This window comes from Haliotis rufescens, unplaced genomic scaffold, assembly GCF_023055435.1.
Source record: "Haliotis rufescens isolate VD_foot unplaced genomic scaffold, xgHalRufe1.0.p SCAF_3, whole genome shotgun sequence".
Lineage (NCBI taxonomy): Eukaryota > Metazoa > Mollusca > Gastropoda > Lepetellida > Haliotidae > Haliotis > Haliotis rufescens.
The window spans coordinates 3856455-3869868 of NW_025964001.1; positions in this window are offsets into that span (position 1 = coordinate 3856455).

The window sequence follows — 13414 nt, forward strand, 5'->3', positions numbered from 1 at the left end:
GTCCGATGTCAAATACTATCGACAGAAGGCGTCGAGATGTAGAAAACATCAGGGTTGACATCCACATAACACTGAATACAAGGTAATTAATAATAGTATTATTGTAATAATTGTGTGAGTGAGTGAGTTGGGTTTAACGCCGCTTTTAACAGCACTCCAGCACTCCAGCTATATCATGAAGTGTCAGCTTATTTATATATGCATTTATATAGTGTTAAGATCCAGTTACATACAGCTGCTCAAAAGCGCTTTAAAGTCTGAACACAAGATGTGTCTTCAATTTGAAAGTACATATAGTTCTATGGCTGATCTTACACCAAGTGGGACACCTAAGATGGGGGGGGGGGGGGGGGGGGGGGGGGGGGGTGCACGGGTGGCCCAGTCGTCTAAGGCGCCGCGATTCACTGTGCAGAGTTGCGTCCCTTGGGCACGCCAGAAACCTATGATTGTAGGTTCGAATCCCGGTTCGCCCCCGATTATGTTTCTAGCTTTGTCAGCACCATACCCGTGCTCGTGGTCGTGGGTTTCGCCGAAGTGGTAAACGTCTGAGACCTGCATCACTTCGGGCTTTCCTCCGACATTAAGCTGACACGCCGCTATATAGCTGGAATATTGTTAAAAGCGGCGTTAAACCCAACTCACTCACTCACTCACTCACTTAAAGGATGGTCATGCAGCTAGGAATGAACGATCGCCAAATGTCTTCCATAGGCAAATGAGTGAGTGAGTGAGTTTGATTTAACGCCGCGTCTAGCAATATTCCAGCAATATCACGGCGGGGGATACCAGAAATGGGCTTCACACATTGTACCAATGTCGGGAATCGAACCCGGGTCTTCGGCGTTGACGAGCGAACGCTTTAACCACTAGGCTACCCGACCGCCCCCATAGGCAAGAGAGTTAACTGACTTTAAAAGTCAAGTTTCCACCCTTGCCGAACTAGGCTGGTATTATGGAGTTATATTTTAGCTGCACTAACGAGTCTATGCATAGTCCTATCAAAATCGTGCACTGAATTCGAAATCCGGTTCGTAAACTCTCGTGCAGATTACGGTCGATTGCAGGATTTACAAAACATCTGAACCGCCAACTCGGCGTCAGCAGACATTTTCCAACTCTTTTCTTGTTTTTTATCAAGGTGCGCACGTGATTTGGTGCACTTTGCGCTGTAAGACCCGTTTTATCACAAAATAGATCTTGATTATTGATCAGATCGTCTTGACTGGGCGCCGCCATTTTTTATAAACAAATGCAAGTGACACAAGAGGCGGAATCTGATTGGTCAATGGGAGAGGCATAGAAGAGACACAACGAGTAATAACCACTGGTGGCGCTACGATCGAGCCCAGAAATTCCAGCCTAGTTCGGCAAGGGGGGAAACTGGACTTTTATAGTCAGTTAACTCCTTTGCCTCGGGAAGATGTCTTCTGGTACTTCTATACAAGATCGGACCGATTTGCTGGAGCTTCGTTGTTGAAAGCCTTGAATATTAAAACAAGTATTTTATATTGGATCCTTTGACGGACTGGAAACCAGTGCAATTCATGTGTTCGTACTTTCTTAATGTGGGAGAGTAACCCGGGGTGATGGCGGTCTTTGACGTTTACCACTTTGGTGAAACCCACGAGCATGGGTATCGTGCTGACGATTTAGAGTTTCATTACTGTCCCTGACGACGATTTCTGTGGAAATATGACTATATTATTACTGTCTTCAGTCATTTTTCAATTGTTTCTGTTGTTGCTCTTAATCCACGAATAATTAGTCTATTGTGACGCTTTTAAGGCATTTGGATAGAAAGTTTGAGTCAATCTGACGGGAAAATAATTATAAAATGACTTAAATATTTTGGCATTTTGTCGATTGCCTAAGTGAAAATTTCAGTTATTTCACACATTGACTGATTTTGAACACTGAATGTAACATACATAATCAATATATAGATTATCCAAGGAATAAACTAGGAAACGTTTCGGAAACAAGGATATCGCTTAAAAAGAAAATGGCCCGGAGGGTTATAACTAAACTCTCAAAGCTCTTGTTACTTTGAATAGCCTGTGTATATGTGCCTGCTGCAATGGAAAAAAAACCCCACAAAACAAAAAACAACAACTTAGAAAAACAAACAAAGTTAACCGCTTCAGGGCATGTGTCAAGTTAGTCTGTCTTACAGACCCTGATACAAATATATATCAAATACAGCCCATGCAAGTCTATAATGTTTGGCAAGTCTAGATTACTGCAGTATCTGAAAATTAAGAGAGTCACTGGGCTCCCTTTTATTATATTAAGATAATTAATTTATTTAGATAACTGAACAACTGTTTTTTCTGTACGATATGTTCATTTCAGAGACTAGATGTTAGTCTAGTGTATAGTCACCATGAACAGTAATCGGTAGAGTAGCCTAGTTGTTCGTTCGTCAATCCGAAGGCAGGGCGACCATGCTTGACGTAAGAGGCGACTAACGGGATCGACTTGTCAGGCTCGCTGACATGGATGATGCATGTCATCGTATCGAAACTACGTAGATCGATGCTCATAATGTCAATCACAGGATTGTTTGGTCCAGACTCGATTATTTACAAACCGCCGTCATATAGCTGGATATTGCTGAGTGCGGCGTTAAGCAACAAACAAACAAACAATCCGAAGACGGGGATAGATTACCCACTTGAGTGTGTTATATGAAGCCCGAATGGATCTGATGCAATTACAATGTTTGAATGAGCTACAAGCTTCTTACTGACCTCATCACAACATGCAGTTCCAGTTCTGTGGAGGAGACAAAACAAAGGTTGGTGCTGCTGACGTCGTCTCTCGTGGGCGTCTTCAACTCCACCGACTCCACTGTGACAGTTGCCGAGTCAGTCTTTACGACAGGGGGCGCTGTGACGGTGACGCCACCTACCGGCAACTGTGGACTTGGCTTCATCTTTGACAACAATGTCTGTGGTAGGTAATTAACGGGCCGTTGTGGAAAAGTAAAATTTATTGTTACTGTAAGAAATTCTTTTTATGCAATTTTATCGCAAAATATTTTTTCTTCTTCTACTATTTGGAGAATAACGCATAAGTTTGAATTGAGGTAAGGAATTATTATCAGTACAGACGAAGGAGACACCATTGTTGACGAAATGTAAACGTCACTGTTGGTGTGACATCATGGCAGTTTTGATGATGTTCCATCCTACCATCACACTCATGTGTAGATCATACAGATTTTACGAAACTTAAAAAAAAAACTTTCTACCGAATTTATGTCACTTTTGTCACAATAGAGTGAGTGAGTATGGTTTTACGCCTCTTTTAGCAATATTCCAGCAATGTCACGACGGGAGACACCAGAAATGGGCTTCACACATTGTACCCATGTCGGGAACCGAACCCAGGTCTTCGGCGTGACGAGCGAACGCTTTAACCACTAGGCTACCCGACCGCCCCCTTGTGTCACAAGGACTCTGGCACTTGTCTCGTGGGGCGGTCGGGTAGCCTAGTGGTTAAAGCGGTCGCTCGTCACGCCGAAGACCTGGGTTCGAATCCCGACATGGGTACAGTGTATGAAGCCCATTTCTGGTGTCCCCCGCCGTGATATTGCTGAAATATTGCTAAAAGCGGCGTAAAACCAAACTCATTCACTCACTCACTTGTCTCGTCAATTCAGTATGACATAATCACCAATCTCATTCAAATCCTATCTTTAACTCCGATACGATTATTTTGAAAAAGAATATAATTGGGGAATTCCGAATGCAAAAACATGTAAAGTGGCGATATTATAATGTCATGTGATTTATACACCCTGTCGTTTCTAAGCACCGTTGCTTCGATTGCCATATAACGGTCTTCAAGAACAGACCGCATCCCTTGTAGAGTTATCTCCCCTAACCAACACGACTTTGTTGCTTGGTTACAAAACATGTTCTTCAAAGTGCCCGCTCCATGTTTCAGTGGAAGGCGTAGCGTCGTCAACACCACCAACCACTCTGGATGTCCCTCTCAACGTGTCAGCGTCGTCCAACTCGGCAGTGTTGGCGTGGAAGAGCTTGAGGACGTCGAAGACGCCGTACGTGACTGGGCTGCAGATAGAATACAGGGAGGAGGAGGTGGAAGACATGATACTCTGGAACCAAACTGACCCACTTGACCCCAGCGTGACGAGCCACGAGCTGACCAGGCTCCAAGCGGCCCGCGGCTACAGGGCCAGGCTGGTCATCCTAACCAACATCGTGGACAACAACCGTGTTCGACTCACTCCAATCAGATTTGAAACAAAGCCATTTAAGAGTACGTAAACGCTTATATCTAGACATCATAACACACATACATGTATATAACAACTACCACTGCTACCACTACTACTGCTACTACTACTCATTATACTACAACTACTACTACTTCTACTACTACTACTGCTACTTATACTACAACTACTTCTACTTCTACTTCTACTACTACTATTACTCTACAACTACCACAACTACTATTACTACTACTATTTCTACTATTACTATGACTACTACCACTACTACAACAACTACTACTACAACTACTCTACTACTACCACTTCCACGACTACTATCAACACTACTACTACCACCACCACTACCACCACTACTATTACCACTGCTACTACCACCACCACTACACTACACTGCTGATACTACTATTACTACTACCACTACCACCACCACTACCACGACTACTATTACCACTTATACTACTACTACTACAGCTACTACTACTACTACTACCACCACTACTACACTAAACTGCTGATACTACTACTACTACTACCACCACCACCACTACCACGACTACTATTACCACCACTACTACTACCACTACCACGACTACTATTACTTCTACAAGTGCCGCCTCCATGGTCTAGTGGTAGAGCGTCCGCCCGGAGAGCAGAAGGTCCGGGGTTCGATCCCCGGGCGCGTCATACCAAAAGACGTTAAAAGATGGTACTTGTTGTTACCCTGTCTGGCGTTCGACATTAAGGGGCTAAAACAAGGACTGGTCGGCTCGGAGTCAGTACACTGTGTCTGAGTGGGGTATTCATGTTAAACTGCAGCATGGTATCTCAGTGAGCTAGCACTATAAATCGGCATCAGTCCGGACTAGTACAAGCAGCCACACACACACACACGTGCATGCACGTCGCTATATAAGTGCAATAATCTTGGACGCGACGTTAAACCCAATTTCACCTCACCTCACTACTACATTTCCTGAAAGGTTTTTGGAATTGATATTTAACTCACTGGTACCCTAGAATAGAGAGGAGAATTGCAAAAATTGTTTGGTGAGAGGTGTAACTCTGTTACTATGCCTTGTTTATTGTGTGTTCCTTCTTTCAATGAATCTACAACTTTTATCGTAACGTTTAATGCAGGCGTCACTATGAGAATCAACCTACAGTTGCAAGAAGTCGGCGTTGGTGTCACTACCGTAGTCATCAGATGGGTGAAGTTGGCGGACGCCATCTTGAAGAACGTGGTAGCCATGGAGGTGCGATACATGCGGAGCGGGGGGTCGGCCCTGGCCAACCCAGGGGTGGGGTCGGGGATGAGGGTGGTTCGTCTCAACCCTTCAAAGACCTCTGTGACTATATCGGAGTTGTCGCAGTCAACGGCCTACATGGCCCAGATCATCCTCTTCTTCAACAACAACACTCTGGCGGAAACGGCATCCATACATTTCGTCACCATGGCACAAGGTAGTCTGTTATTTGCGCGTTGAAAGTTATTTCAAATGTCACAACATTATTTCCAAACGCTTTATTCATGCATCAAAATATACATACATATTGCATGCACAGTTCTTATCAAGATCACATGGGCCAATCAGATCTCATCATTCTGACATGGAGGTAGGGTAATTAGCCGTGTATCCCGCCGGGGGTGGGGGGGGGGGGGGGGGGGGGGGGGGGGGGGAAATAAATTTCTCAGCGGGGGAATAAATCTCTTAAACACCGCTACGAGCAAGTCAGGCTGAACGTGAATTTCTGAGAGGCAGAATAAATCCTTTCACTTAGTGGTTCTAGGGTCTCTGAGGAACAGCTGCTTTCCAACCCCTCCCTCCCCCCAAAAAAACAAAACAAAACAAAACAACAACAAAAACACGCGTGCGTGCGTGCGTGTGTGTGTGTGTCCAGAAAATAATGTTCTGATTTTAAAATATTGATATTGGTTATTTTAAACAACTTTCTAAACATTTAAATGTTCTGCAGATTAAAAAAATATATTGGTCAACTTGTAGCTGAACCTTTTAAATTTACATTTTTTGTGCGTAACACAAAGGCCTTATTAATGCTTTCAAAAGCAGGCAAGACATATTAAAAAATTATAACTCTTTTACCATGAAACATTTATGAAGTCAATTATGTTCGAAAATGTCAAAAGTACAGTAGACATTGATAAATAATTAAAACAAATGTTTATAATTAACAAATCATATTTTTACATGAAGCAGAAACAATACATAAAAAACTGGATTCAACATTTGACATAAGAAGAAATACCTTTAAAGAGTTATAAGCGTTCATAAACCTGCAGGTGCTATGGACATCATGTCACTGCCCAGTACTACAATTGTTGCACATGGTCTTCTGGTGACATTCATGTAGATGTGAGAAGTTCAGTTAAAACAAACTATATAGGAATAGTTTCATCTTGGTTTTCCTTACATACAAATACCTTAGTCCCCCCTATTTCTTCTAATTTTGATGGTAAAGAGTATTTCAAACATAAATAAGTACAGTGTAACAAATATCATATTTGGGAAAAATCTCTCTCTGTAAGGTGCAAAGCCTAGTACTTTTTTTCCCATCTAGGATTCGAAACCACCTAATCGCCAGCACACTAAATCAGCGATCTAACCCACTCAGCCATCAAAGCTTCAACAAAAATTGAAGTTTGACAAATGGTACTCACAAGCTTCGTGTACCACTCTGACCAATCTCATTAAAATCAGATCTGAGTTCTCGCTGCTGCTAAACAAACTTTGTTTAGCGATAGCGAGAACTAAGATCTGATTTTAATGAGATTGCACTCTGACAAGTGTAATTGTCACTTGTACACCTTTACAATATGTTCGCTACTTTTAAACCCTCTAATTATAAAGTTTAACATTTTACCCATCATATTATTCTCAAAAAGGTTTTAGGTACCATTTAACATGTCAACGCTGGATTTTGAGGAAGTTATTGAGGCATATATCTCTATTTAATCATCTGAAGCGGCAGTCAAACAGTTTTAAACATTATTTGTAGTGGCGAACATATTGTAAATTTGCTTCGGGTACAATCTCATTAAAATCAGATCTTAGTTCTCGCTATGCTAAACAAAGATCTGAGGACATCCCATTACGGGTCACGTCAGAACGACCTTTCATCCAACCAATCAGAGCGTCGCTTACCAGATCACGAAAGTGGCAGTCGGAATGTGTTTTCTAATCATGCAACCACGAAATATTTAACACGGGATATTCCGAACGATAGTTACAGGTTTTATGATCATATCCATACAATCTAGGTCATACAAAAGCCATTCCAGAATGTTATTCTTATCAGTTTTAATTTTTTTTAATCGAGAATACGTCAAATTATGTTTCGAAGCGTAGTCGCGAGTTTGAAAATAGTGTCGTAAAGCTCGAGAAAGCTGCCTTCTGATTGGCTAATGTCGATTTCTTGTCAGTTATTTCATTGGTCGGTCAAAATTCGCGAAAGGTCGTTCTGACCCGACCTGTAATGGGATGTCCTCAGATCTTTGTTAAGCAGTAGCGAAAACTAAGATCGTATTTTAATGAGATTGCTTCAGGTATGAATCCTTTTTTAAATTTTTCACCGAAAGAGCAAGTTAAACAGAATACTACTAAAACACTTGTCTGCTCCGAGAACCCGAACCTTTTTAGTTTTATTTCCGCCTTTCCCTTACTGTTATGCTGTAGCCCTAAATAGAGCAAATCTAAAATTTTCCAAGGGCTGAATCTCTCTTCTTAGTGTGGCTCTTTTTCAATTTATTTGGGTAAGAAGTGACTAACGGGATCAGGTGGTCAGACTAGATCGCAATTACGTGGATCGATGCTCATGATGTCAATCACTGGATTGTCTGGTCTAGACGCGATTATTAACAGACCGCCGTCATATAGCTGGAATATTGCTGAGTGTGGCGTTAAACAACAAACAAATAAATAATTTATTGGAGTCATTGGTTTCTATCAAAATTGTATATTTTCAGAGACTAAGCGTTAGTCTACTAATATACCTAAGTATGAGCCAAACCCAAAACTACCATCATTAGTAATGAATTGCCTAATCGGGCTTAAATCCGCTATATATAAATATACCATATTGAATGGAGGAATTCTGATGTCACAAATTCAAGTAAAGGAAAATTTTATAAAGTCATTAAAGATAATATCTCACTGGAAACATATCTGTGCAATTTACCAAAACGAGTGTACATACCACTACTACTATTCAGAACTTCTTGCCATTATTTACCGATTGAATGTGGAAGATGGAATCACACCCCTTTATTAGATAGAAAGTGTACTGTTTGTAAAAGCCAAGACATTGCGGATGAATATCATTATATTTTTAAATGTGAATATTTTAAAGAAGTAAGACAATTATACATACCAAAGTCTCTTATTGTACATCCATCTATGTTTAAACTTCAACAGATGTTTCATTGTAAAAATAATATCTTCTTGAAAAAATTATCAAAATATTGTAAAATAGTAATGGCTACATTTAAATAACTATTAAAGCTGCCATCACTATTATACGTCGCATCTCCTGTTAAACCTCAACATGCTACTTTTTGTTGCCTTGGGCGTAATAAAATTCTGTTCTGTTCTGAACATAATTCAAATAGTGTTTAAGGGATGACAGTTTCCAGTGAATAGACACTTTATTACTTGTTACCACCAAACCTTTTTTTTCAAAAGAGTTGATTTGGTCACTGCACTTTCACTCTTTTGTCTTGGAGTGTTATGTTTCAATCCTAGAGGTCATGCTGACCCACAGGGGAACAACTGATAAGGTCAAGGCTAAAGAGTATCAGATTCAGCGAGAGGAGGATGCTGACAGGGAGAGTTTTGTCTTGTGCAACTAAGCGCTTTATACCCCTTCAAAGCAAAAAGCGCACTCTATTTGCGCGTCAGTGGAAGTCACGAGACAAAGCCCAAGCTGACCTCAGCTCAATCGAACAGCAGTTTTCTATCAATTTTGAATTTGTTTAAGTATTTTACAATGTCATATTAAAACATGTCAGTAAGATAAATTCGTTGCAGCAGGATCTGTCGGTGTACATGGAGTTAGTGTTCTATTCGAGCCTCCGGCTCAGGGAAAAAAACAACTCGGGACACATAAAATCCCATGTACCCCTCGTGATCCTGCTGTAGCTTATAACATGACTCACCGCCTCCGTGGTCTTGTGGTAGAGCGTCCGCCCGGAGAGCGGAAGGTCCAGGGTTCGATCCCGGGCCGCATCATACAAAAAGACGTTAAAAGATTGTACTTGTTGTTACCCTGTCTGGCGCTCGGCATTAAGGGGCTAAAACAAGGACTGGTCGGCTCGGAGTCAGTATACTGTGTCTGAGTGGGGTATTCATGTTAAACTGCGGCATGGTATCTCAGTGAGCTAGCACTATAAATCGGCATCAGTCCGGACTAGTACAAGCAGCCACACACACACATACACGTGCATGCACGTCGCTATATAAGTGCAATAATCTTGGACGCGACGTTAAACCCAATTTCACCTCACCTATAATATGACTCCCCAAATGACAAGAAGCTCAGTCGTATACGGCGCCGGACGTCTGTGCCGACTTGCTCCCCATAGTGTTGCCAGAATGCTTTGATCGTGGTTTCCAATCAAAGATTAGGATTCTTGGCTTGACCAAAGGGTTAAAAGTCAATTACCTTTGTATATCACTCGCTCTTTAAGTCTTACTGCCAATAGTTATTCAATACCAGATCATTTTCTGTTTAGACGAGTTGATCATCAGCTCTTTGGTCTCCTCTGTTACAGTCAAGTCGGAGAACCTACTCGTGCCTTTGGTTGTCTCTGCCGTGGTTGTCGTCTGCGCTGTCGCCATCGTGCTGATCACGTGTTGTTTGTGGAGACGCAGCAGACAACGGGAGGCGCGGGAAACGGCTTTTGAGAACAAAACGTTTGGCGTAAGTTGTCCTTGTTTCCCTAATAACTCCTTGATAGGAAGCTGTCCAGTGATTGTTCAGACTTGTACAGAAAACAGAGTGCTCATTGACCACCTCAGCGTTTGATATATTACCACCCATAAGGGTAGAATGAGCGTGTGTAATAATTCCGATAATTGCAAATGTGCATTTTGGCCATACTCAATGATTATCGGTCAGTTGGTGCCATATGATGTCACAGTGCTTCTATGTTGAAAAACATACGATATGACGTCACCCATTGTCCCTGGCGTCATTAATTGATGTCATCTGAACAATGGGCTACTTACAGTGAAGTGTTGACATTCATACCTTTTTTTCTTGTATTTCTTCTCGGAATTACGTGTCATCTGGCCCTCTTGCATGAGTGCTGTAAGTCGCTCGCCTAAACTCCAGTTGTTCCTTCAGGACTGGTAATCCTGGTTCGTCACAGCTCGTTGGTTATTCTTGTTTGCTTGTTGTTTAGCGCCGCACTCAGCAATATTCCGGCTATATGACGGCGGTGGTTATTCCTTAAGTACATATACTTATATAATGGTGCTTTGAGCCAGTAAACATAATGTTGAATACCTAGTTAATATGCAAATTGCACAATATATATATATAGTTTAAAGGTTACCCAGCTCAGTGCCTCTACGTCTATTTATGTTTCTAAGCAACCGTGTTAAGAGTGGGTCCGTAACGATACGCATGTGTGTGACCCTCATTAATCTGTGCCCGGGTCAGACTTATCTTCAGCAATCCATTCTTATTGTAAGAGGCGACTAAATGGATCGAGCGGTCAGGCGGGTTGACGTAGTTGATGTACGGCATCGTATCCGAATTTCGTAGATCGATCCTCATTATGTCAATCACTAGATTGTCCCGTCCAGATTCGATTATTTACAGATCGCAGTCACATCGCTGAAATAGTGTTGAGTAAGGCGTTAAACAACAAACGTTTATTTCTGTCTGTTCCATTTCCAGCTTCACATTGAGACAGACGGGCGAACACTGAGTGCAAGGCCTTGATTGTCACTTCCGGTTTCTTGATCCTGAGAGGGGTCCACCCTCGCACGGACTATTTAGTTACCCGGATAACGATTACAGCAGCAGAACAGGAACTAAGTACCCTTTCGGAGAGTAAACCTAATCAAAGTGCCGTCCACAACCTGTACCTAAATATTTTCCCCAGAATGAGGTGTTCATTGACAGCGTAGCTGTGGCAGAGTGGTAATATGTGACCGCGTGGTAATATGTTTGTGACCTACTGGAATCAGTTCTATTCCGTCAGATAAAGACTGACGAAACAACAAAAAGACAAAGTGATTCAATTATTGCTCATGTGGTTTGAGTTCTGTGTGTTTGCTATACCTCAAGTGCCGTAAAAACCCAACCCTGCTGACTCACACACAAGCCACGCCGAGGGATAGCACTTCAAGCAGGCTACTGTTCTGCCGAAGTAGGAGGGACCAATGAAGAGCCTTGATGGTGACATGTGACGAGACAGTGTGATGACTTCAAATTCTCATGGGTTCTAGAAAACGACATCCGACTTTTTGTTAGTTTTGGGGTCTCAAACCCGTCATGTTTCTCCTAACTACAACGCGAAGCTCTGTCTAATCCCCATATAAGAAATTTGACCCGGTGCATGCGTTAAGGCCATTAAAACCTACAAAGCAAATATTCACCAAAGTCAATTAGTTCTCAGCATTCATTTTCATACGAGTTTCATAATTTTCTGGCAATTCAGGGATTAAAGAGAGATTATTCATGAGGTCGAATATTAATATACTGAGACAGATTGTCATATGTGAGGAAGAGTCCGCATCCTGAGAGTTATTCTTGTCATCTTCAGGACTTCGTTGTTCCATAGCAGTCGAGATGCTTTGTGTGTTGTAGTGAACGCAGATGTGGAACCCGGACGGTGACCGGAATAGGTACTCGATTACCTCCCTTGTCGAATCACGTGAAATGTGAATCTGCAGTCCCAGTTTGATCAACAGTACCGTTGCGACAAAGTACACAATGTTTCAACATTGACAGCCGCGTAAGAAAGCAAAGTAGACTTGTGCATGTAGGTTTTGTAATTTTGTGGAAGAAATCAAAATATACAAAACAGATGTCCTGAATGTACATCTTTTTATCGGGAGACTAGAGATATAATTAGATGGTTGAATGTATACCGGTTCACGGCCCTCAAGGCACATGGTTGCATGTATACCGGTTCACGGCCCTCAAGGCACATGGTTGCATGTATACCGGTTCACGGCCCTCAAGGCACATGGTTGCATGTATACCGGTTCACGGCCCTCAAGGCGCATGGTTGCATGTGTACCGGTTCACAGCCCTCAAGGCACATGGTTGCATGTATACCGGTTCACGGAGAAAGAAATCAATATTGTGGACGTCGTTCAAGCTGGAGAAAAAAAATATTTGATTGGGTCACAACAAATTAAGTATTTGTGTTAGAATGTCTGAAAGATCCCAAGCAAGTCTACCATCAGCAAGTCTAGATTTCCTCAGTCTCAGGTCTGAAAATTAAGATATTATCTGGGATCATTTTATAATAAAAGACAAGTTCATAAAAGGAACTATTTTTATGTCAGAGACTGAGTGTTCGTGTGGTGGTGACACCGGTGTGTTCATGGGCACCAGACTTGTGTCACGTGGTCCATTGCTGTTGTTTACTGCATGTTACTAGAAATATTTGATATATCTATATATGTTTGCTGTATGTGTTTGAATGAGCTGATTACATGTCTGAATGTGCCATAAATGTTTACAATTTGCATAATAAACTTTATTTTCTACCGTTAGAATTTGTTTTAATTAATGAAGATGCGAGTGCGACTTACGAGTATTACTGATTGGTTACATGCCACCAAAAACTACAATCAATGGACAGTATTGTGCTAATGTGTTGAAAGAATTGTAAAAATCTATTCGCCAGAAACGCCGTGGGATGTTAACACGTGGTATTCTACTTTTGCATGACAACGCTACGGTTCACAAGTCGAGAATTGTACAAGTCGCCATGTGAATGTGGATTCGAACAGTTTAATCGCCCACCCTACCGCCCATTGTTAGCCCCCAGTGACTATTTCCTGTTCCGGCAAATGAAATCTGCCCTACGTGGAAGACGCTTACAAGATGACGAGGGCATAAAGGTTACCACAGAGGCGTGGTTAGAAGTACAATCTGCGGATTTCTATAAAA